Consider the following 27449-nt stretch of genomic DNA (forward strand, 5'->3'; position numbering starts at 1 on the left):
ATAGGGGTTGCCCCAGAAAATGGTCTAAGATATGGGGGAAATGGAATGAATCACGTGGGACAATTTGTGAACCACCCCAGTCCACAGCAGACCCCGACATTGGACCGTAGACACATATAGTGTACGTGTATGTGTTATGCATTTGTGTACCTAGGAACAACTTTTAGAGATGGTGATGTCTGGGAGAGGGTGGCCCAGGGGTACCTAGGCACCGCGCTGATAATAGATTGTGGTCTTGGCAGTGATGAGCAGTCTTATACCATTACAGGATTGTTGTTGGGGGACATATTGTATTTAATCTGGATGGGATGTACTATGGGGGTGGGGGAGGTGGGACGGGGAAGGTCGAATTGAAGTCATATGCACGATAGTACAATGTGTTGTAACTGCGGAGATCCAACTCTTACCTATGACAGCCTGTATGGAGAAGGTGTTTATTTGCATTTGTTTCTTGAAATACCAAATGTATCATCCTGATGTAATTCTTAATAAAGACTTTTTGAAACCAAAAAAAAATACTTTGCACTGTAGCGAAATAGGTTCATCACAGTTCAAGATATCACAGTGTTTTATCAATGACAAGTCCTGTGCTGATATAAATTATTTTCTTATACTGATATCTTTGCCTTCTCGACGTTTTTTTAAAATTGCTACTAACACATTGTTAGCGGGTGCAAATACAGCCTCATGCATGATATTAACAGCTCTGAAAAAAAGGAGGATTATTAATGTGTCTGTTTAGTCCAGCCCTTGCTGATATAAGGCTTTCATTACTGTAACTTTCCCCCTTAGCATTTCTTACCTCTGCATAAAAATGTCTCAGAAGGCTACAGAGTTCAGGCAGTGGTTGCATCTCAAAGTCCGGCACATACCCATTTTCTACCAACCAGTCTCTGAATATTTGAGTTGCCCATTTTGTTGCTGTTCTAGTGTTGGTTTCAGCCCTCTGCTCTTCAAGTATATCCAGTTCATGTGCAGCAAAGTTTTGGTGACGTTTTCCAGGCTTCTCCATTTGAACTCCAGCAGATTTATTTACCCACTCATCAGTGGAAAGGTGTCCAAATAAATTGAAAGATATTTGTTGAGGCTGTTCACAAAACTGTACATATCTTGGAGGATTTGCCATTGCTACTGCTCAGCTCTTCACCTTGGCTTGGCTGTTGAGCTAACTGTGATTTTAAACAATAGAATGGATTGCTCTTGGCAGCTGGTGGAGTTTAGAACACTCAGTTAAGAGGGCCTTTACCAGTGAATACAGATCTCTGGAGCTGCATTGTCTTCAATTGAGCTCTCAACATTCCAATGTTCTAATATGGCGTACTGCAGCATGCAGTCTGACACTTACTATGAGCGGTTCCCAATATGCAGCCACCCAAGGGATATTTGGGGCCTTACCAAGTTTACTTAAGCAGAGTCAGGGCAGAAGAACACACAAAGGAGGATAGCATGGGTGGGGCAGTTGAGAAGATTGGATATGGGGGTGGCGCAGCCTATGTATGCCTTTTTCTAGGATGGGGTGTCTGAGCTATGATGCACATCTGTCCCATGCGTCCCAGGCACTCCTTGGCCACATGTAGAAAACTATTGTCATGCAGACTCAACCTTGCTGATGATTGTATGATGTAGTATTAGTACGATTATGAGTATAGTGTTGTACATTATACCGTGCAATTGTATAGTCCCCGGAAATACGGCCACTCTGTCTCCAGCAGTAGTGTTTCCACTGATTGTATACCTGTTATGTTGGTCTACGCAGCCACACCAATGTCATATGATTCGCATAATGCTGTATGTTTGCTGAAAAATCTAATATAAGGTCTAAAAAATATATATCCATCAGAAACATGTACTAGAGGTGCAGGTGACAGGCAGTCAGGTCCATGTTATGTCCACTTGCCTCATCTGGCGCTATAGTGGCAGTTTTCACTTGTAACCAGTGGACCACTTTGCAAGAGAAAAGAGGGAAGGGAGATGGTAGAGCAGGAAAGAGAGACACATAAATATGAGGTAGAAAGAAGGTGGAGGGAGGCTGATGGAATGGGTACGACAGAAGAAGGGATGACTGCGGAAGAGAGTGTAGCAGAATATAGCAAAAGAGACAAAGCAGAGAGAAGGAAGAATAATGTTATAAAAAAAAGAGAGTTAAGTGTAGAAGGGAAGAAGGGGAACCTAATATATACCGAGATGGGGTGCAAAGGATAATGAATGATGAAGAAGAGAGAAGCAAAATTGTGAGAAAAAATGAAGATGAGTAAGCTGTTAAGACAGAGACAAAGGATGGGTAGTGTGAGGATTAGAAAAAAAAGGACACGCAGAGATCACAACAGTGGTAAAAAAGTAAAGTTAGATGTAAAAAGCACGGGAAAGATAAGTCGCCTGGACAAAGATGAACTATAAATAGAAAGAGAACATAGAGAAAAAGAGGTATCAAGAAGTGAAGTAAGGCGATAAAAGTGAGCGAGAATTTAAGAAACAGAGAGGCAAAGAAGAAATGACTGAGAAAAATACACAAAAACATAGCGCACAACACAATTATAGACACTTTTAGTGAGACGGATAGACATCCAGAGGTAAAAGAGCGATATACACAATAGAAATGCATCATAACATTGCATTCATTGTCAGTATTCATGATGTTGCAGAAGTCATTACATTCAATTTCCCTCATGTACCTGTAAGCATTAACATGATACTAAAGGCCAGATTTAACACTTATTCATGCAGCACAGTGAGGCTGCCACAAATGCTACGTTGCGTGAAAAGGAGAGAGGACGGTGCCATATACACAGAAATATGGCACTCTCCTCCCCTTTCCCTACCACCGGCTCTGAAATCAGCTGCCGTGCGCCACGGAGAAACCTTTGTGCCATAGTGCAAGAGTGTCTCCATGAGTGTAGCATGGGTTTTGTACTGGAAGGATAGCTTTCCAGTACAAAATACCATGCTTAGACTAACTTTAACCCTTTAACCTCTTTGAATGTGTGCTGTAAAGTGTAACACTTGTAGTACAAGTCGGGAAAAGAGGGAGAAATTAAAGCATTTCTCCTTCCTTGCACCTATTTCAAAACGGCACAATTTTCCAAGGGAAAACCCTGTCTACTTTATCTAGAAAATAGGGTTTAGCGTCAGAAACCTTGGGTGGTTGCATGGGAATGCCCATGCACCACCCATACTACGCCCCCTTGGCGCTAAGTAATGCAACAGCTTCGCAGTACTTTCACGCTATTTCCAGTGCTAAACAAGTTTCACGCTTGAAAGTAAATCGTAAAAAAAGATTTGGCACTGATTTGCATAATTATTGTGACACAAACAAGGCATAAAATCTTAATAATGTCCCATTAAATCACATACTGATGCACTTGTTGTTGTCTACTTCATGTGCCATATCTACTACAGTACTTGTGAATAAAATACTTTATTTATTTTCACAAGAGATTATTATATTTGTCATATTTTTATTAGGTCAAGCTACAGACCGCATTGAGCTGCCGTGAAGGCCTCAAGTTCTCAATACATCAAAAAATGTACAATAGGAAGTACACAGAGACATTGTGTGATTTGGGTCAGCCCCCTCAGCCATTTGCTTTCATGTGTTTTACATGGGTTGCCATTGCTTGAATGAGCTATTCATCAAGGCCGTGGTATTTCGTGGATGGTTAGGTTTCCAATTTGTGTTCCCATTAGGTTTTCGTGATGGGGCGTTACATACAGGCACCTGCATCATTGTTGGCTTTTGCAATTCCTTAATTGCGATTTTTAAGGAATCGCAATTAAGGAATCGCAAAACCCTATGCATGTACAAATCGCTTAAAAAATAGCAATTTCTAAACATTCCTTAATTGCGACTCGCAATTTGCGAATAGCAATTAAGGAATACCACCCCATTCATTCCTAAGGGCCCTGAGGCCCATAGGAATGAATGGGAAGACATTCTCAATTTGCGAATCTCAATTAGAGAATCACAAATTGAGAATGCAAGTTCAAGGGTGCCAGGGTGTCAAAATGACACCCTGTTGCACCCCTGAAATTGATCTGTGCACATATGTTGCGCACAACTTTGAAAAATGCACAAAAGTGAATTTTTCAAAGTTTTTGCAAATTACCATGAAGTTCAACTTCATGGTAATTTGCTACTCCTATTAGCGAAATCGCTAATTTTTTGACTTTGTTGCATTGCATTTAAGGAATCTCAATTTGGGATTCCTTAAATGCAATCGCAATTTAAGGAATCTCAATCTAGAGATTCCTTAAATTGCGATTTAAGGAATTGCGATTTTTGCATTTGGGATGATGCATCCCAAATGCATAAATACCGGTCGCAAAGGGGCACATTCTGAGAATCTGCCCGTTTGCGACCGGTTTTTAGCTTGATGCATGTGGGTGATAGTCTTTTTCTAAGACTTTAGATGTGGCATGATATGTAGCTTGTAACTGAGGTCGAGGGTGTTGCTGGGTGAATGACCTTTGCTGGCACAACAGGTGTGTTACTGCTGGCTTGGGCGTTTTTGTTTAGGATGGTCTTGCTCTTTGGATGCCATAGTTTTTCAAAAACAGACAGCTGTTTTCTAATTACCAACGCGCGTTCATGTATATTACTTTAGTCAAGATAATATGTTCATTTACATCATTTTTTGTCCTCAAAGACTTGTGAGCACACAGACTTCCTAAAAAGATGTAACAGAAATACTGATCCTTTCTGAAACGTGTCTACTATGCAATATTTTGTTGTGTATCCCTTTGAAGTTCATCACTTACAAGACAAACTTCATTCTTTTGATTCATTTTCAACACACTCCTCTTTGAGGGTACATATTAACTCTGTTAATGAAGTTTGTTCACCAAAGGGCCAGGCACCCAGTTTTCATAATGCATTGACTCAAGATGTTTCTTCATTATGGGATTTTCTTTCTAGGACATAAAAATCTGAAGAGCAATTGCAATGCATCTTCAGGTTGGTTCCACGACCTTCTACTGTAACACCAGTGCATCAGTTTTCCCACTTAAAGCAAAACTACAAATTAGGATAAGAGCATGGGTGGCAAGAGACAACAGCATACAATGTATAAAAGGTTTTCAAAGTTAAGCTATACAATTAAAGGAAACAAAACCACATTTGCTGAAACTACAAGTTTCTTCTATTTATTGCACTCTGCCTTGCCTTGACTATTTCGCTTGCTGCCCTTATTTTGAGTGATTTGTTTGGGGCTTTTGTTCCAGTTTCGAATGTGCTTCAACCAAACCACTAGCCAACAAATACTTTCTAGGCCTTAGTCACTTCTTTAAGAGTGGTTACAGGGATGCACATCCGACTTTTAAAGCCTCGGAAAACAAGACTGTGACCTGTTAGAAAGGACTCGCAGAGGATCATTCCTGAAGGAGTTTTAGGGTCAGGCAGTATTAAGTTATTTATTAAATCCTTTGAGGTAGCAGTACTAAAGGCGGCCCTGTTGACTCATGGCCTGGGCGTAAGCAGCTATCATTCGCGCATTTACGTGAATGAAGACAGGAGGATGATCAGAGTGAATGAATGACCGCCTCACTTGTATAATTAGGTAGGTTCTATGAACAGAATTGCCGCTGGGACCCGCATTCTGAATCTTGTAGAAGAATCGACAGGTAATAGTGACATTGCCACATGGTCATGCTATTACTCAATAGTTGTAATAGAGGACAACATGCGGTGTTAGTTTTACTGCATGGTTAAAGCACACTTTCCAAACTGTTTTTCCATTTCAATTTCTACAGATATAACGGGGAATAACAACTTGTAATGTGTTTTCCATTCGGAAACTGAAACAGGCGCAAACTGTAACGCACCTGATTTCACATTTCCAGGAGGCAAACCCTGGTCACCTTACTTAAAAAGTTGACGAAGTGGAGGGCAGAGAGTTTCAAAACTATCCTTGGCGGATGAAACAAGTCGCATACCTCTCGCCTCTGAGGGTCAGAGCTGAACTTTTGGAGCACAAGATGGCGCCGCTGGGGAGTAGCTTTCAAAAGCACGCAAGAAGCCCCGTCGTGCTGCAGCCACACACGGACAAATCCACGAAAGGACACGGAGTCGGTAAAATACAAACACTTTATTGCAAGATGTAGTGTCCATGACGTAAGGCGCAGTACCTGGTTTCAGAGAAACGTCAGCATGTGCAACACTGATCAATGCTGGCGCCAGTAAAGAGAAAAGGTGACATGGTAACAGACAAGCACAAAAGTGTTAACATAGTTCGGGGGATGCGAGTTTTGAGAGACAGAAGAGTTGTGTAGGGGAACCGTGAGAACCAGCCTGATAGATGTTTATCTGTAACAATAGTTCTCCAGCCTTAGATCAAAAAAACTAGAATATCCGCCCCAGGCTGCCATCTGGCAGCTTCTCTACAGCAGAAAAGGGATTTTGAGGTTTATGAATCTGAGGAAAGTCCTATGCTGGAGAATGAAAAGTTATTTGCCACTTGTAACACCAGTTCTCCAGTTTTAGACACTACCAGAGTCACATGCTTAGAAAAAATCCTCAGACATAAGATAAAAAAAAAAATCCTTCTGAAACTAGTAGATAGTTAAAATAATTCCCCTGGCATAAAACAATGAATCCCTCTGAAACTACTAGATGCTGTGAAAAATTCACTATCATGGAACAATAAATCCCTCTGAAACAATTTTTTTTTAACGGATGTGAATCTACGAAAGAGACTAATGCTGGCTAAATAAGGCCTCTAGACGTCCTTCATTACTGGTGTCCATCTGTAACCTAGACGCCTACCTGCTTCAATCACCATCAGCACCATTTCCCCCAAGAGGGCTCTACTCCTGTCGGTACAGGATGCTCAGCCCTGTACACTTGTCAAACATCTTTGGCGTGATGAGCCACGACAGGGCGCGCTGACGCGGAGCCGAGCTCCCGGAACAGGCCGGTCCCCATCTCTGGGACCCTAAGTGCACATTAGAGGAAAGCAGACCAGTCAGCTGCCCGTACCGTGGCCGTCCCCCCGGGGGAACGCGCTCGTCATCAGGAGGCTAATGCAGCTCCGGAGCCCCGGGAACGGAGTGAGAGGAGAGCGCGCGCACAGTCAGCAGCCTGTCTCAGCATCTATCAGAGTGAGGTATGGAAGTCAACTTCATCAACTGGAGGCGCCCGAGCCACATGTCTGCACCTCCCCAAACATTAACATCTGTAACCAACAACAGCCCTCTGACACTCCGCTAACCCAAGAGACAGAAGCTGTTCTAGGGCCACCCTTTTCTTGTGTGCCAGGAATTATGTCAAAATGAACAAAAATACCAACAACAAAATGAAGAAATGGGATATCACAGTTTAAGTTTAGACAATAAGGTAAAATGTTAAATACGAGCGCAAAAATGCATTCTGTTTATATTAATTATGTCAGGGAAAAAGTTAGTGTTATTACTTGGGGGAAATAGTAAGGGTTAAAATTAGGGTCATGATTAGGGTAAGGTATAGGATAGGAGTTCCCATTACTGTTCATATAAGGATTAGTGTTATCTTCATGGTTGGTGTTAGGCTCACTGTTACATTCTGCCTAACATTATGGTTATGTTTAGGGATAAGGAGCGTGTCAGGGTTAGAGTGAGCCATAGGGTCATCATTAGGATAAGGATAGGTGTTACGAGTAGTGTCGCTAGTAGTACTGGTCCTTGGTACCTGCAGATTCAGTTCTAATAACTGCATTTTTGTCATTATGGTTAGCCAAGTCCTCCTTCATAAGTGCTTTATATGACACAGATCCTAGGACGACGCTCTTGAACTCGCACACAGAGGGGCATTCTGGACTTTAATGATGGTAAGGGGTGTCTGGAAGCAGGCGCACAGCCTCCTATGTGGTTTGCAGGTGGTTTCAGAGAGCACCGACACAAAACAAGGATGCCCATTTGCTTTAGGCAGCTGTTTGAAGTAGAGAGGAACGAGCTGAGTACCCGAGCTGAGTACCCATACCCGTTGCTTTGACCCGACAGCTGAACTTGGAACAACCATGCTCAAAACCCTTAGCCTCCACGGACACAGAGTAACATGGAGTTCACAGGTTGTGAGGACAGCTTTAGTAACACATGGTCTTGCGATGCAGGGTCTGTGCCCTGGACAGGAACGGGTGGTCCTACTGCAGGTTTCCCCTTGACCAGTCCTCCTTCTCGAGATCTGTTAACAATGGACGGCACCGGCGGCTCTGAAACCACAAAAAAAAGAACTAGTTACTTGACTTCGGTAAGGCTCCTCTGGTGGATACTCAATCTAGGGAGAAAAAAAATAATAATGAGAGGGACCCTTTATTCACCAAAGGAATAGGGTTCCGTATTCAACTAAGAAAATATAAATTCTTCCTTTGGCAAACCGCTTAACATTCTATAATTTACATCATATTTCCACTCATTACCATGATACTTCCATTCATACACCTCAGTATTCTCACATTAACAGAGAGAGTATGTCTATGTGTATACTCCTCTAAATATAGTGTACCACTACGCAAAACACGTACATATAAAAAATACGTTATGAATCTTTTTTAAATATTATTATTCGATGCTTAAAAAATATTCTCGTTTTGTTACATTGGTTTAGGAACAGATTCATCAACAATTCCACAATATTATTGTTTCATCAGTCATTCCTGAGATACATAGGGTTAAAGCAAATAAAGAAATAGAAAAAGGATGAGCGTATTCGCAAGACAATTCACTTTGTCATGAAAACAGCCTATCTGTGTTAACATCTAATCCGAGATAGCACACAATAGATTAACAATATTTCATTTGCTGTGCCAACACATTTCACAGATTAGGCATCAAATCTGTCGACGCGTTTCGATGGTATTGTTCTGGTCTACCAGGATGACTTGGGCCCAGTCGTTTTCGATCTTTGTCAGAATTTGCGGCAGGAGACAACATTGACAGAAAGGCGTTCAGGAGTCTCTTACTCCATTCCAGCTGGACTGCCTCTCTATGATAAGTGCTCTCGTGGAAGCTCCAATGCGCAAAGTTGTTGACACTGCACGTTCTCGATGGTGGCAAAAAGACCTAGCAATGGATCCCCCCCACTGTTGGAAGACACCTTGTGCCACTTGGGGATCTAAGCTCCACTCGTGATCTGCCAGAGCAAGCCTGCTCAGTTTATCATCCGCCCTGGTATTCAGGGACCCCGTCAGCTGCTTGGCAATCAGAAAGATGCCACGGAGCCCAAGCTACCTCCAGAGCGGCGAAGACTCCTGTCACAGCATTTAAGACCCATCTCTGCCCTCCTTGTTGCAGTACCAGATGGTGGCGTGTTACTCATGAGAACCTGTACCTAGCCTTCCCTTGATGGGTGCCTGGAAGTCCTTCAGTTACAGTAAATTGAGGTGGAGCTGGCCTCTCATTAACCCCATGGATGCTCAGCATATTCCCCTGCTGTGCTGAGAAATCGTAAATCCCACACAACATGACGAGCTGGGCTCGTCATGAGCGTGCGAGGAGGCTACTTCATGACGAGCCCAGCTTGTCATGAGCGTGAAAGGGGTTAAAGACCAGGATCCTTTGATCCATGGCATGTACAGAGATTTGATCTGCGACTTGGCAGCAGGATCTGAGTGAATGCCACAATTTTCTCTAGTGTTCGGTGACTTACAACTTCACCTTCCGGTCCCTGATAACCTCTGGGTGCACAAGTGCACACCTATCACATGACTTAGGGCCTGATTTAGAGCCCAGCAGACAGGTTACTCCATCACAAATGTGACAAACATCCCGTCTGCTGTATTATAAGAGCATTATATCCAATGCACTTTTAATATGGCAGTTTGTGAAGGAGAACTTATCCACCGAACTCTTATTCAGGCCCTTAGAGTTGTATCTTGAGCCCAGACACGAAAGACACACTTCATGACTTACAATTGCTTTCTGCAGTCAAGGCATAGAATGAGTTCTTTTTGTTTAATGGGAATATTGTTGCCTAGCACACGGTGAAAAAGTATGGAAGTTGTTGGTAAACCTAAAAAATTGGGGCAAGAGCTCCAGATCAGCGTCCAAAGCCGCAGAAAGGCAGGGATTGACGTCCACAAGCAAGTCCTCACCATCACTTCCGTGGTGCTATGGTGCTAAGCTTTACAGCATCACCAAGCTGCGTGGGAGCACTTCTCAAAACATTTCTGGATCCAGCCTGGAGATTATTCTAAAGTGAGGGATCTGTGGTTGGAAGTATCCATAAGAAATATGACAAATTCACAAAGAAAGCAAGCCTGTTCTATTCACCCGTGTCTATTTGAACAACAATTCCACCAACCACTGACCTGTCACTCTCTTGTGTTCTACTATAGAGTACCCCCTGGCCCACCTAGGTGGATAAATGAATATGGGAAAGGTAGTCCATGGTTATGAATCACAGGAAAAACCCATGACGGAAAAGTAAACATTTAACTTGAAATCTAATGCAATGCAACCTTGATTTCATATAGCTCACGCTCACCAATTAGTTGGCCTCTATGTGGTTGTGGGTTTGCCCGTGGGCAAGAGGCTCTGTGAGGAAATGCTTTGGACATACCTTTGCCCACTAAGTAAATGAAGTGTGATAAGAATGTAGAGTGTTCCCCGTGGAGGAGGTCCACAAGAGTGGTGGACCTTGAGACCATGTGAATTTGGTATGTTTGAGTTGTCTTTGCAGGGTGTATCAGAGATGGCGTTGGTATTCTGAGCCTCTAACACAAGCCAGCTACAGAGCTGTATTTCATGTCTTGCAGTGTCCATTCTCAAGCTCCAAGCAAATGCTGCGTGGAGTACTGATTGAGACCTAAAGATGTCAGGGGTGTGAAGTGTAAAGTACTGCTCCTTGTTTTTTTTTTTTTTTAAACAAAAAATATAATGCAGGATATTCCGGTATACAGACAGAATATCAAGTTGGAAATGTTGACTTACACAAATATCGAGTTGGAAATATTGTGATACAGAAATATCGACAGCACGAATATCGTGGTCAAGAGTATCAATTTTAAGGTAAGAAATATCGTTTTTGAAAATATCGAAGTCATTAATATTGTTTGCTGAAATATAGTCGTTTAAAATATCGATTTTTTTCATAAGTGTTATGTATTTTACCATGTATTTTAAATGCATGTGATCTATTTTTTGTATAAGTATTGTTTTTGTTTTTTAATATATGTGTTACATTTTTAGTAGTTATCAATTTTTTTGAATTACATTTTGCGCTTTTTAGTTCCATATCGCATTGTGGGTTTATAGGGGAATAGGGTGGGAAGTAATTTAATTATAATAAATTAATGATTCTTTTTTATTTAGTAATATTTATGCAATTTAGATGTTATAGTGTTCATTGTGGGAAGTAATTTATTATAAATTAATTAATAATTGGTTATTAACTAATATACTTTTTTAACAACAATTTTTTGTTTATTTTCCAAAAGTACCATACGGGCAAAACCCTGCAAGGTAAATACAAATAGTGCGCGTGGCATACAGTTTGATTGTTAATTAATATTAATTAATTATCAATTAATTATGGTAATTGTGTTATGTTTTTAGGAGAGGGTTGTGGGCTTATAGGGGTAAAGGGTGGGATGTAATTTAATTATCATAAATTAATGATTTTTTAAAAATGTATTAATATTTATTTAATTTAGATTTTATAGTGCTAATTGTAGGAAGTAGTTTATTATTAAGTAATTATTAATTGGTTGTTAATTATTATTAATTGAATAATTGGTAATTAATTATGTTAATTGTGTCATTTTTAGGAGTGGATTGTGGGGTTTATGGGGTAAAGTGTGGAAAGTAATTTATTTTAATTAAATAATAATTATTTGTTAATTAATGCTATTTAATTAATAATTAAAATTTTAGATGTGAGTTGTGGGGTTTATAGTGGTAAAGGGTGGAAAGTAATTTATTTTTAATTAATTATTAAGCAGTTGTTAATTGATATTAATGTATTATTTTAAAATTAATTATGGACATTGTGTAATGATTTTTAGGTGTGGGTTGTGGGGTTTATAGGGGTAGCAGGTGGAAAGTAATTTATGTTTAATTAATTTACAATGAGTTGATCATTAATATTAATTCATCAATTGATAATTAATTAAGGTAATTGTTATTTTTTTTTTGTGCACGTTTTGGTTTTATAGGGGTAACGTTTGGGGAGTAAAGACATTTTTATCTGTTTTAATTTATTTTTTAATTAATAATGATTATTTAATTGATAGTTAATAATGGAGATACTTTTTTAACATTCTGGGGCCGATTCCGATCCGGTAAAATTCTCGTTCGTACGATTCGCATCCGGAGCCGTCTCCGTACGACTCTTACACACACCGTACGACTCGACGAGTACGATCCGGACCGGGGTATCAGGACGCGATACGTAGGGTTCACGTCAGGCAAGGGCGATTCGTACTGAAAAGCACACATTCACATACACACCGTACTGTGCGTACCCCCCCATGATCGCAGGGGTACGCACCGTACCCCTGCGATCATGGGGGGTACGCACCGTACACCCATCGGACGTGGGGTACGCACCGTACACCCAGCATGCATGGGGTATGGTGAATACACCCCAAGATCGCGGGGTACGGTGCGTACACTCCGTGATCCCAGGGGTACGCACCGTACCCCTGCGATCATGGGGGGTACGCACCGTACCCAGGGGGGTGGGGGGCGTTCCGTACCTGTTTCGGGGCAAACTCTGCTTTTACGGCTGTTTTAAGCTCCCGTAGAGAAAGGGTTGTACGGTACGTACCCAACACGAATCGTACTTGCCGGTCCGGAAAAAGCAGCAGCGAACCGTACAGATGTCGCGTACAGCGGGTTCCGAGGGAGATTCGTACGGGGATTTCATTCGTACGGTCCCTGTACGATTCGTACGGAGTCCAGCTCCTGGTAGGAATCGTACTTCGCCGTACGTACGGGGGACGTTGCAGGGTTCGATTCGTATGGGAAAAACGCTCCGAACGGCAATTCGGAGCGCTTTTTACCGGATCGGAATCGACCCCTTTGTTGTGTGTTGTGAATTGTGCGGTGTTATAGTGTAGGAAATAAAAAAGATTACATTTATGTAATAATTAATGTTTTTGTTTATAAATAATTTCTAATTAAAAATAGTTATTTGTTTGTAAATTATTTTTAAATTTATTTAAAATAATATTTCCAGGAATTTGTCATATCTATTTAACATTATAATATGTTTCTATTTTTTAGATTTTTAAAATATTTTTTAATATTTTTCATTTTATTTCATTTTTTTAAATATTTTGTGTGGGTAATATTTTGTTTGATTTTAATTTTTAACTGACTGGAGAGGGAATATTAATTTTTACCCATACGCTATCCAACACTTTCCCTAGTGTTGCCCTAACTGGAGTGGGAATAGTATTTTCTACCCCTCCGCTATCCAACACTTTCCCTACTGTTGCACTCACCGGTGTGGAAATAGTAATTTGTACCCCTGCGCTATCCAACACTTTCCCTACTGTTGCACTCACTGGAGTGGGAATAGTAATGTTTACCCCTACACTATCCAACACTTATCCTACTGTTGCACTGACTGGATTGGGAATAGTAATTTTTAACCCTCCGCTATCCAACACTTTCCCTATTGTTCCACTCACTGGAGTGGGAATAGTATTTTTTTACCCCTCCGCTATCCAACACTTTCCCTACTGTTCCACTCACTGGAGTGGGAATAGTCATTTTACCCCTCCGCTATCCAACACTTTACCTACTGTTGCACTCACTAAAGTGGAAAATTTAAGTTTAATGACTTTTAAATTGTTTGATGTTTTAAGTTATAATATAATGTTTTTTATTAGATTTAATGTTATTTGTGTATGTATGTATATATATATATAACAGGAGCTGCTTTCCACCTAAACTGAGACCTACCCAGAGTTCTCTCCTTCTTTTTTGCATAATTTATGCGTCACTCTATGCCTGAAAGGGTTTTGTTTTGACTTAATACTGGGTGCTCCCTTGTGTCTGGACAAAGCTATACCTCTCTGAAGAGCTCTAATTAGAGCGAAACACTGTGTCAGGGGTTGCTTTTACTCATTTCAGGTTGGCTTGAGGTGGTATTTTACCAATTCAAAGCTGTAATATTGTGCCTGGAGTGATAAATGGCTTTTGTTATTTTACAGCTCGGCAAGGACTGCACTGTACTAGTCCTATGCTTAAAGACTTTGCTGTTTAAATGGCAAAAGACTTTGTCATTTTCTATCTCGGCGTGGATAGCACTGTGCTAATCCTATGCTTAAAAACTTTGATAGAAAAACAGACATTTGAGGTGAGCAGATCTAGAGTGTCGCTGGTGTTGAGAGTGCTCTAACAGGAGCTGCTTTCCACCTAAACTGAGACCTACCCAGAGTTCTCTCCTTCTTTTTTGCATAATTTATGCGTCACTCTATGCCTGAAAGGGTTTTGTTTTGACTTAATACTAGGTGCTCCCTTGTGTCTGGACAAAGCTATACCTCTCCGAAGAGCTCTAATTAGAGCGAAACACTGTGTCAGGGGTTGCTTTTACTCATTTCAGGTTGGCTTGAGTTGGTATTTTACCAATTCAAAGCTGTAATATTGTGCATGGAGTGATAAATGGCTTTTGTTATTTTACAGCTCGGCAAGGACTGCACTGTACTAGTCCTATGCTTAAAGACTTTGCTGTTTAAATGGCAAAAGACTTTGTCATTTTCTATCTCGGCCTGGATAGCACTGTGCTAATCCTATGCTTAAAAACTTTGATAGAAAAACAGACATTTGAGTTGAGCAGATCTAGAGTGTCGCTGGCGTTGAGAGTGCTCTAACAGGAGCTGCTTTCCACCTAAACTGAGACCTACCCGGAGTTCTCTCCTTTTTTTTTTGCATATATATATATATATATATAAACTGGAACTCCTCATTACCACCTCCGATCCCCCAGGACCGGCGAAGCAGGAGACAGACCACAAGTTCTTTCAGGTAAGTTTATTTTCAGTTTTTCATAGTCCAACCAACCATATACATATATATCTATTTCTAAATTTTCATATGTACAAAGTAAATAAATATATACCTATTTCATATATGTATATTTAAATTTTTTACATGAAATGTATTTGTTATATTTGTTAAAATGTATATTAAATCTTATTTATTTTTGAGTTAATTTTATTATTTAATATATTTAATATTATTTTTTATACATATATTTAAATCAATATTTTGTCCAGCTACATTTTTTACATCGATTTTTTCTCTCAATCTTTTTGTGCTTACCATTATAAATATGGGATGTCGATATTTTTGACATCGATATTTATCACTCGATATTTGTGTATGGGGATATTTTGGGGGTCGATATTCGATCAGTGAACCGGAATTACATATTTTTCCAGGTGCCAGGTGGGTTAGTCAATGGGTAGTGAGCAGTTCTCTATTGTGTACCACTTGTTTACTAATGATATCCATGGGTCTTGAATACTATTGTATTTTTTATTAGATATTAAAAGATATTATTAGGGCTTCCACTCTCCCAAGGTTTGTGTATGTCCAAGAGACCAGGCTCCGGGTGACCAGGCTTACACTAGGTGGTGACGAGTTTTCAGATTTCGGATAGTCTATGACACAGACAACAAGATTAAAGAAAGGTCAATGTACCGCCAGAGCTATATCTTTAAAAGATAATTATATCCTATTACATTGTACCATTTGTGAGCACCTTCCTACCCTTTGTGAGATTTTGATGTCGTAGTCGAGGTTAGAGTATGGGTCTTTATTTACAAAAGAAAAATGTTATGTAGCACATTAACAATGAAGATAAACAAGAAAAAAATGGTGCCAACTCATTATGGACTGAAATATGAGATAATTTTGTAGCGCTTACCCGGTAATATGCCATAATACAAATAATATTGGGGCCCATGGGCAACTTGTCTATGTGTCAAAAGAACAAGTTATTTACCTTCGGTAACGCTTTTTCTGGTAGATACAGTATCTGTCTGTGGATTCCTCGCCTTGTGAATATCCCCCTTGCGTCAGCAACGTTCGGAATTTTTCTTCGTAGCACGCCGGCGTGGACAACGTCATAGGAGCACGGCATCGCACGCGACTCCGTCTGACGTCACCGACTCCTTATTAGACCCACGTCGGCGTGATGACGTCAGTTCCGCCCTTTTTTCCGTGCTTTCGAGGCACCCGGACGGACCAACGACAGTAAATATACATATATACAGTGTACACAGTACATACAAATCAAAACTGCACACAAAATGCGTAGCAAAAGCATCAAAAACCAGAAAATATAAACACATAAAACCAGGTATAGCAGAGTGGACAACGGGGAGGCGGGTGGGCATGTGAGGAATCCACAGGCAGATACTGTATCTACCAGAAAAAGCGTTACCGAAGGTAAGTAACTTGTTCTTCTGATAGATACATCTGCTGTGTGGATTCCTCACCTTGTGAATAGAGTCCCACAGCAGTCCCCACTCCCGGAGGAGGGTGTCCACTCTGCTATACCAGGAAATCTTGGAGGACAGAGCGCGCGAAGTGGCCGTCCCTCCTCACCTCGGTATCCAAGCAGTAGTGCTTCGCGAAAGTGTGGAGGGAGGCCCAAGTCGCGGCCCTGCAAATGTCCTCAACAGGAATACCTCTAGACAAAGCAGATGTTGCAGACTTTGCTCTAGTTGAATGTGCTCTAATACCCTCAGGAGGGTCCTTACCCGCCAGGGAGTAGCAAATCTTGATGCACAGGATTATCCACCTGGAAATTGTGCGCTTGTGCACCGCTCTGCCCTTCTTACAGCCAGCAAAACCCACGAAGAGTTGATCATCAACACGATAGTCTTTAGTCCTATCGAGATAGAAACTGACTGCTCTCTTTGGGTCCAAGCGATGAAGTCTCTCCTCCTCCTTGGAAGGGTGAGGGGGAGGATAAAAAGTAGGAAGGGTAATGGATTGTCCTAGATGGAAGGGAGTTACCACCTTAGGCAGAAAAGCAGCCCTGGTCCTGAGAACCATTCTTTCAGCATGAATGGTTAAGAATGGGGGCTTGGAACTAAGAGCCTGAAGCTCACTTACCCTCCTTGCCGAGGTAATTGCAACCAAGAAGACCGTTTTAAAAGAAAGAAGCCTCATAGGACACTTGTGCAAGGGTTCGAAGGGAGAACCCATCAAATAGGTCAACACAAGATTCAAATCCCAATGAGGAACAACAAAAGGAGTAGGAGGGAATCTATTAGTGAGACCCTTCAAAAATCTTAAAACCACAGGAGACATATAAAGAGAAGGCTGATCCGGCAAACAGAGAAAAGCCGATAAGGCTGAAAGATACCCCTTGACCGTGGCAACAGCAAATCCTTGCCGCACCAGAGAAAGAGCAAACTGCAAAAGGTCAGACAAATGAGCCTTCAAAGGGTCAACATCCCTCTCCCTACACCAAGAGACAAATTTAGACCACCTATACGAATAAATGGACTTAGTGGAGTCACGCCTGGCAGAAAGAATGACATCCACCACATCGTGAGGGAGAGAAGAAGAATTCAAGTTGCCCCGTTCAATCTCCAGGCATGAAGGTGTAATGTCTGGAGGTGGGGGTGTAGAACTTGCCCCTCCATCTGAGAGAGGAGGTCTGCCCTGAAAGGGAGACGGAGCGGCGGGTGAGAGGAGAGGTGGAGAAGGTCTGTGTACCACACCCTTCTTGGCCAGTCCGGGGCGACCAATATGACTTGGGCCCGGTCCTGGCGAATCTTCCTCAGAACCCGAGGAATCAAGGGTATGGGAGGAAACGCGTAAAGGAGTTGATTTCCCTAACTCAACTGAAACGGATCCCCCAAAGCTCCTTGCATCGGATACTGGATACTGCAGAATGACAGGCAGTGAGCATTCTCGCGAGTGGCGAACAGGTCCACCCGAGGAGTCCCCCACATCTGAAAGATGTCGTGAACCACCTCCGGGTGAAGCCTCCACTCGTGGTCGGCAAAGAACTGCCGACTGAGAACGTCTGCACGAACATTCAGAACTCCGGCCAGAAGATTTGCCATCAGACAAATCTGATGATCCTGAACCCAGGACCAAAGACGCAGAGCCTCTCTGCAGAGACACTGCGACCCTACTCCTCCCTGCTTGTTGATGTACCACATCGCGGTCGTGTTGTCCGTCAGGACCTGAACCGACTGACCGCGAAGGGAAGGGAGGAAGGCCTTGAGCGCCAAACGTATCGCCCGTAATTCTAGAAGGTTGATATGAAGCAACCTTTCCTCTGGAGACCAAAGACCCTGACCTCCAGATCCCCCAGATGTGCACCCCACCCTAGAGTGGATGCATCCGTTATCACTGTGGCCACCGATGGAGGCAGCTGGAAAGGCTTTCCTTGAGACAGATTGCCTTCCACGCCCCACCAAGACAGATCCGCCGCAGTTTCTCTGGAGATCCTCACTGACTCCCTGAGATCTCCACTGTGCTGATACCACTGCCTGCAGAGGCACCAATGGAGTGCCCTCATGTGCCAGCGTGCATGGTTGACCAACAGAATGCAAGAAGCCATCAGACCGAGCAGGCGAAGAACCTTCAGGACTGGAACGACCGCTCCATTGTAGAACAAAGGAATCATTTCCTGAATGTCGCGAATCCTTTGAGGTGGAGGGAATGCACGACAAACAGTAGTGTCCAGTACCGCACCTATGAACAGGTTGCGCTAAGAGGGCACCAGGTGAGACTTGGGTACATTTATCGAAAACCCAACTCGTGCAATAACTGAGTTGTCTCTTGCAGATGATGGAGCACCTTCTCCGGCGACTCCGCTTTGATCAGCCAGTCGTCCAGATACGGGAAAACAGGTATCCCCGACCTCCTGAGATGTGCAGCCACCACTGCCATCACCTTGGTGAAAACTTGAGGCGCAGTAGTAAGCCCAAAAGGAAGGACCGCAAACTGGTAGTGCTGCGATCCCACCGTAAAACGGAGATACTTTCTGTGCGACCTCAGAATGGGGATGTGAAAATACACATCCTGCAAGTCGATCGACACCATCCAGTCTTATTCCAACAGCGCTTGAAGAACCTGTGCAAGTGTGAGCATTTTGAACTTCTCCCGTTTGAGATAGAGGTTCAAAATCCTGAGGTCCAGGATTGGCCGAAGCCTGCCATGCTTCTTGGGGATCAGGAAATACCGGGAGTAGCACCCCTGACCCCTTTCCCGCTCTGGAACCACCTCTATCGCACCTTTTCGGAACAGTGCCAGGACTTCTTCCTGCAGGAGAAGTAGGTGGTCCTCCGAACAATAACCTTGGCAAGGAGGGTAATTGGGAGGGAACTCCTGGAAGGAAAGTGCATACCCATTTTCTACGAGATTGAGAACCCAAAGATCTGATGTAACCGATTCCCAAACCCGTAGAAAATGAGTAAGCCGACCCCCTACCGGACCCGCATGATCCAGAATGGTGGGTCTAGGGCTGCTTTGCTGTTGCAGGTGGGGGGTGGGTATTATTGGAGGAAGTAGAGGAGGAGGAGGCTTGGCGTCCACGAGCACGTCCCCTTTGTTTACCTCTATATGATTTATACAAAGGGTTCTGCTGCTGTTGTTGCTGCTGGCCTTGCTTATAGGAACGAAAAGTGGATCTACCAAATCCCCTAAACTTCCTAGTGGCAGAACCTCTAACCTGAAGACCCAAAGATCTTGCTGTAGCCCGGCTATCTTTGAATCTCTCCAAAGCCACATCCGCTTTCTTTCCAAAGAGGCCTGTCCCATCAAAAGGCAAGTCCATTAAAGTGGATTGAACGTCTGCTGAAAAATCAGAAGATTTTAACCATGCAGCCCTTCTGGTGGCAACAGTAGAACCCATAATTCTGGCAACAGAGTCTGCAGTGTCCATGCCACTCTGAATGACTATGCGGGCTGCAGCTTGTGTGTTGGAGACTACTTCATTAAAGTTTTTTCTATCATCCTCAGGAAGCTTAGATGACAATTGCTTCACAGAGTCCATGAAAGCATGTACATATCTCCCTAGCAGGCAAGTAGCATTAGTAGATTTTAGAGCCATGCTACTTGAGGAGAAAATCTTTTTAGCAGACTGGTCCATTTTTTTTGAGTCCTTATCTGCTGGTACTTGAGGAAATGAACCTGCCAATCTGTTGGAACAAGCGGCCTGTACCACCAAGCTCTCAGGAGAAGGATGTGAAGAGAGAAACTCGGGGTCACCAGGTGCCACTCTGTAACGTCTTGCTACAGACCTGGAAACCGCAGCAGCAGTCAATGGTCTCTTCCAAACCTCCATTATTGGTTCAGTTAAAGCCTCAGTGAATGGAAGTGTAGGCTCTATTATGGATGAGGGTGAATGTAAAACCTCTGTGAGAATGTTAGGTTTGTATTCAACAGTAGGCAAGGTCAGATTAAGTAGATCCGCAGCCTTTCTAATCACAATATGGTAAGGTGTCATATCTTTTGATGGTGCATCAGAAACTGATGGCAAACCCCACTCAGGAGAAAGTTCCAGGCCACTGGCACTATGAAGGTCATCAAAACAGTCCCCTTGATCCAGAAGTTCACCTTCCTCCACTTCAGGATCCTCATACTCCTTTTCCTCCAAGAGGCGCTGAGCTCTGCGCCTCGACCATTCCATACGAATCGAAGTCGACAGATCCGGTAACGATTCCGACGGAGTCGGATCTGGCGTCGAGCGAGGAGCCGGGGCAGCTGGAGGATGAGATTCATGAACCGGCGTGGTACCTCGATTAGATTCACGAGGTCGATCCAGAGCGGGCGAAGCCGCATACGGAGTCGACGACCTCGGCGGAGCTGTACCGAGCCAAGGTGTATAAGGCGCCGGCATAAACGGCATAAAGGGAGCCGGGGCGTAAGTTTGAGGAATGCCCAAGTTGTAAGACAATGGACCCATGGGACCAGCCGGTGCACCAGTGGGGTACATTGCTTTAGTATAGACTCCAAACATCGCATTAAGAAAATTCGAGGGGTCCTGTCCCGGACCAGGAAAGGGAGGGTACGAACCAATTGGTTGTTCCGAAGGAGGTTGCTCCGGCATCGGTTCATCCTGGCCTTCTAGATTCACAGGGACTTCTACCGGAGTCGGAGTCCGAGGTACTTCTTCTTCTTCATGATCCGAAGAATGGTGTGATTCCGGATCAGGTTCTTGTCCCGGAGTCGGGAAACCTCGAAGAGACTGTAAAGGAGAAGGAGATACGAAGTCTTTATGATGTCTTCGAGACTTTTTCTTCGAATCTGAAGAGTCTTTACCAGAGTGATGCCTCGAGCTATGTTTGCTCCTCTTGTGCTTCTTCTTCGAAGATCCAGAAGCATGACCCGAAGCCGACCTGGATCCGGATCTCGATCTTTCTCTGAATCTCGACCTGGACCTCGAAGCCGACTTCGACCTCGACCGCGACTTCTGTCTCGACTTCGAACATCTGGACGTCGATCTCGATGATCTACCAGTTTCTCTTCCTTTTACCTTTGCTAGAAGAAGTTTAGCTTCACGTTCTCGTAAGGCCTTAGGGTTCATTTTGAAGCAGGATCGACAGTTTTTAACATCATGGTCCGATCCAAGACACCACAAACAATCGCCATGTGGATCGGTGATCGACATCATGCGAGCGCATGACCCACACTGTTTGAACCCCGTCTTCCTCGACGACATCCTCGACGAAGAAGAAACACTCAACAGAGAAATAGTAACACGAAATAGAAAGAAGATACTATGTGTCGCAGAAGATCCCAGAAACCGTTAGCGTCGACGACGCGGAAAAAAGGGAACTGACGTCATCACGCCGACGTGGGTCTAATAAGGAGTCGGTTACGCCAGACGGAATCGCGCGCGATGCCGTGCTCCTATGACGTCGTCCACGCCGGCGTGCTACGAAGAAAAATTCCGAATGTTGCTGACGCAAGGGGGTTATTCACAAGGTGAGGAATCCACACGGCAGATGTATCTATCAGAAATTACAAGTTTCCTTCAGGCTCTGCAAATCTTCGGCTCTCTTAACTATGGAACATGTTTCTGAAAGTTACTAGGTGCAAGACAGAAAGGCACTAAGCATGCCACGTGTTATATGTCTGCTCTTCCTCCTAGTTTCTCCATGGTCATGATCACAAATGTGGTCAACTCAGTCGATTTGAGACAATGTAGTTCAGAATTTAGAAAAAATCTGGCAAAAAATATAAAAATTCACCAACCAAAGAGGAATGGCATTCCCCGCTCACAAAGACAATAGACTCTGAAATCAAACTGCTATGCTGCCACTGCCAAGTGAGCAGACAGTACCCTGCCTCCACTGTGAGATATTATAAACATACATTTCAGTGTACAAAAAAGAAAAACACATTAATATTCCATTAGTGACTATCTTACACTATAACTATAACTATTAAGAGTTGAGTACAGTTATGTACAAACGGAATGTTCGAACTACATTCCAACATGGAGTCACTGGATTGCCTTTCTTAACCTGAAATATCCAACATCTGAACACAGCCGAGCCACCAGAAGCTGGAGCTCACAATTAAACAACACTTGCAAATGAAATTGTCAGAGGAACCAGTGACTCTGACTAAAATAAAAAGAAGGGCAAAGAGTGTGACAGCTTCAGTTCATGATTTCCTCATGATCCATTCTGAAAACAAACTTCTATATAGCTAAAGATTTCTTACCTTAGAATAATCTTCAGGTGTCAGACTAGACCCAGAAACGTTTCGAGCAGTACCTAGATCTGGAAACTTTTCGAGCAGTACCACTGAGTGCCAGTAGGTGGCATTGTTTAGCTCTGCATCAGCCGCACCGAGAGTGACATCCGTGGTGCCTATAGAGGCGCCACCCCAGCACACTGACATCCGTCACTTTTTGTAAGCTTTCTATGCCAGAAGAAATACGCCATGATGGTAGCTGATGTAACAGTGTGCAGAATCTAAGGACCTCATAAGGGTTACCCCATGATGAGAAATCTTTTTGCAGATTGGGGAGGATCAGTAACAAATATGCAGGTAGATAATCTCTACCAGAAAAGGAGTTAACGAAGATAAGTAAATTGCTCGTCTGATGGAGACATCTTGCCGCAGATTCTTTACCTTAGAATAGATACCCAAGCAATACCACTGCAGTGGAGGGTCTACAAACAGATTTAGACTAGAAAGTCCAGGAGGACCAAACTGGCTAAGTGCCAGTCATGACGGACCTGACTGTCCAGGCAGTAGTGCTTGGTAAACCTGTGCAGTGATCCACACGTCACATCCTGAGAGATGTCCAGGAGGTGACTCTGCAAGCTAAAACAGTGGTCATAGTTTAGACTCTGGTGGAATGAGCAGAAAAGCCCTCAGGGAGTTGCTTCATGGCCAGTGCATAGTAGATTTTAAAACTAAGTATAATCAATTGTGGGCTCGTCGTTTTCTGAAAGTTTTTTCCTTTCATCCAACTAGTGTTCCTTAGTACGATCATTGTAGAATGATAACGCTCATTTTTGGCCCAGGCAATAGAGTCTCTCCTCCTATTTGGAGGAGAGAGGCGGAGCAAAGAAAGCCTGCAATGTGATGGCTTGGCCGACGTGGAAGGGTGTCACCGATATAATGACCACTTTAAAACGCAGTTTTTATGTTCAAAAGTCGTAAAGGGCACTTGTGGAGAGGCTCAAAGGGTGATCACATCAAGAATGTTAAAACCAGATAAAATCTCATTGGAGTATGATGAAGGGTTTTAGAGGGAGCTGATGCAGTAGATCTTTTAAAAATCGAGTCACAACAGGTAACTTAAGCAAGGAGCGCTGATCTGGCAACCTCAAGAATGCCAATATGGCCGAAAATACCCTTTACTAAGTCCAAAGGAAAGCCTTGTCAGGCTAACGAAAGAACAAATAACAAAACCTCTGACAGAGGTGCAGAAAGAGGATCGACCTTTTTGGTAGTAAACCATGTGATAAATCTATCTCAACTACAAGTTTATACATTCTTCGCGGTCTAGGTGCTGGGCAGGGCTCTCTGGCTGTCTGACAGCATAAACACAGGGAAATGCAAGCGTGCAGCCTTAGACTGTGGGAATAACACTACGCTGCAGCAGGAGGCAGAGATACCTCGTTTTGGGATCTGAGTTTAAAAAAAATTGCCGTGAGCTGTTAGCTCTTCTCTTTTTAATATTTTAATTTGGACACCTTGTACTGCCTGTTAAGCCACATACTTGCACCTTAAAAAGAATTATTCACTCACCCGGTGCTCGAGTGGGGCAAAACAATAACCACTTGTGAAGTAGCGCCATCTTGGGTGAGGGAGACACTGTCCTGCCTTCTTCAGCGCCATCTTGTGAGGCGCTCTAGGTGCTGGGCAGGGCTCTCTGGCTGTCTGACAGCATAAATACGGGGAAATGCAAGCGCGCAGCGCGCGCGTGCCGATGGCGCGCCAGAGGCAAGCCCGTCTGCGCCCGTCCGCGCCCAACCTGCGCCTATCGCCAGCCACGCTGTCCGTTTGGATGCAGCTCAGGGGTGCCTGATATATGACAGGGATCAACTTATAAAACTGGGTAAGTCAAATAGCAAGGCAACACACCATACAGGTCATTAGTCAACGGCAGGAAAGACTCTTACCTGCGGACTGATTAATAGTCGGTCTCTTGTCAAGCATCATGTAGATGTTTTAAGTCTGATTGAAGACATGGGATTAGACGCTTTGTTTCTGACAGAGACATGGATCACCGCCGAGTCGATGGTGGAAATAGGGCTTGCTTGTCCTAACGGATACAAAATCATTCATAAGCCAAGAACTACAGGCAGAGGGGGAGGAGTGGGAATAATTTTCAACGAGGAATTAAACCTCACGTCCCTACCGGTAGAGGAAGGATTAGTTACTTACCTGTAATCCTAGTTCTCTTCCAGGGGTATCCTCATCAAAGTCATAAGCATTAGAATATTCCCGCCCATGTGCGGGACCCCGGAAACACTATATTATATGTGCCCCACATATATATATACTCATATATATATATAAATATATATATATATATATATAACATGCAATAGCAGCCAATAAAAACAGAGATGAAATATGCTGTGTAGAATTTCCACCATACATGTAATAATAATAAGCATTAGAAACATGAGAAACAACAAAAAGGTTTGTTTAGAAATTGTTTTAATGCTCAGAAAGCAGTAGAAATTCTTATAACTCACTGGAAGCATAGAAAGCTCCCAGGCTGCATTGCAAACACACAGTCTAAAAAGACTGAAAAGCTAACCTGTAGCTGCATAGCAATAAACTGACACCGTGCCTTTAAGGCACTCATGACCCCCAGTATCCCATCATGCCTCAGGGGTGACAGTTAGGTCAGTTGTTCTTTTCGGAGACTGAAAATAAACCCAATAACAAATAGGTTAACAATATCTCCTTATTAAAGAATGTCCTTTGCCCGGGGAGGCGGGAGGGTTGCTTATGACTTTGATGAGGATACCCCTGGAAGAGAACTAGGATTACAGGTAAGTAACTAATCCTTCTCTTCCAGGGGATCCTCATCAATAGTCATAAGCATTAGAATAGAATAGCGAGCCTCACCTCATCTCCCTGCGGGCAAAGGAGTAACAATACAGTAATAAACCGTATTAGGCCTAGTAAACACTAAGCTCGTATAGGCCGTAGGCTACCCAAATAGATTCCTCAAAGAGGCTTGTCCTACTTGAGTATCGGCCCTGGCATCAGACTCGAGACAGTAATGTCTCGTAAAGGTATGAACTGATTTCCAAGTCGCAGCCTTGCATATCTCCGACATTGGAATGTCGTGCAAGAAGGCTACTGTAGCGGCCTTCCCTCTAGTGGAATGTGCTTTGGGTGACTGCAACAAAGGCTTGCCTGCAAGCTGATAAGCCAATTTAATGCAAGAGACAATCCATCTCGCGATGGACCTCTTGGCCGCTGGAAAACCTGTTCGCATTGAACCATAGTTCACAAACAGTTGATCCGTTTTCCTAATCCCTTTGGTCATTTCCAAATAGAACTTGAGCACTCTTTTAAGATCTAAGGAGTGAAGTGACCGCTCGGCTGGGGTCGTAGGATTTGGAAACAAGCATTGGAAATGCAATAGGTCTCGCAGCATTAGAGTTAGTGCTTTTAGAATTGTTTATGGGTTTTTGTGTAAATCTTTAGCATTTTTGTTTCCTGTAGCCAATGCTAAAGAATTAAAAAAAAAAAGCCATAAACATTTCTAAAAGCTCTAACTCAAATGCTCCGAGACCTATTGCACTGTGTGAGGGTGAGGGGTTGAGGGTGAGTGAGGGTGAGTGAGGGTGAGGGTGGGTGAGGGTGAGTGAGGGTGAGTGAGGGGTTGAGGGTGAGTGAGGGTGAGGGGTTGAGGGTGAGTGAGAGCGAGGGTGAGTGAGGGTGAGTGAGGGTGAGTGAGAGTGAGGGTGAGGGTGAGTGAGGGTGAGGGTGGGTGAGGGTGAGTGAGGGTGAGGGTGAGTGAGGGTGAGGGTGAGTGAGGGTGGGTGAGGGTGAGTGAGGGTGAGGGTGAGTGAGGGTGAGGGGTTGATGTTGAGGGGTTGAGGGTGAGAGGGTGAGTGAGGGGTTGAGGGTGAGTGAGGGTGAGGGTGAGTTAGGGTGAGGGGTTGAGGGTGAGTGAGGGTGAGGGGTTGAGGGTGAGTGAGGATGAGTGAGAGTGAGGGTGAGTGAGGGGTTGAGGGCTCTCACAATGTCATTCAGATATAGGAGGATAGTAACAAGGCTCATCCCAGCAGATCTCCCACCACCTCTCTCTTTAACCAGGCCTGCTTAGGACCAAACATGCTTAAAACAAAATATTAGGTTGGACAATGCAGTGCAGTAACCAGCTGTGTATGGACTAGGATTATAATAAGTACCTTATAGAGGGACCTGCAAGTTTACAGAAAAACATAAACTGTGTGTCTGTCTCACCACCACTTCTTCATGAACCACACTATTAGGCACAAAGTCTAGTGACACAAGGACCGCACTTCGGTGGTCCTCAAGCACGACATGGAAACACTTACTACACAGGATCAAAAAAGAAAGACAACACAATCCCCAACACACACCCTGCATAACGCGGCTGGCTGCCAATGCAGACAGGCAATTAAGTGCCCCACATAGGAGTAGTAAGCGCTATATAAATGCTGAAATACAATACAGCCACCTAAGTGGGTAATAATCTCTTATTTACAGAACATAGAAACGGACGTTAAATAAAAATAGCTTCTATTAGCATGTCATTCACCAGAAGAACCGCTGAACTTTATCAAACCTCTAAAAAAATACGTCCCTTAATCTTACTCCCAAACCTGCTCCTCCAGGTGAGGAAAGGTGCCGCCCACAATCCCCAAAGCACAATGCCACGCAGGAGTGTCTTGCGTAACAACAAAAACACATTCTAAACTTAAATGCCGACTTATTTAGTGAAAGGAAGCGTCCCCGCAAGCAAATGCAGTCTTAAGGTGCAGAAGTTCCCAAATAAACCGGTATCCGTGGAGTGCATGGGGACCGAGGACACCGGGGCT

The 27449-nt window shown here is 43.4% G+C and overlaps 1 protein-coding gene across 5 annotated transcripts in view; it reads right to left on the minus strand.

Annotated features, from left to right (window-relative positions):
• Window positions 1-6060: 6060 nt before the first annotated feature.
• LOC144781595 (uncharacterized) overlaps window positions 6061-27449 on the minus strand; it is a 483894-nt gene continuing 462505 nt past the window's right edge. For 4 of the 5 annotated variants that reach the window (XM_078660513.1, XM_078660514.1, XM_078660512.1 and 1 more), the window contains exon 16: window positions 6061-8177. The gene's annotated coding sequence lies outside the window, so the exon portion shown is untranslated. The remainder of the gene's footprint in view (window positions 8178-27449) is intronic. The other variant, XM_078660515.1, reaches the window with a different exon arrangement.

Source organism: Lissotriton helveticus, chromosome 9 (assembly GCF_964261635.1).
Source record: "Lissotriton helveticus chromosome 9, aLisHel1.1, whole genome shotgun sequence".
Taxonomy (NCBI): Eukaryota; Metazoa; Chordata; class Amphibia; order Caudata; family Salamandridae; genus Lissotriton; species Lissotriton helveticus.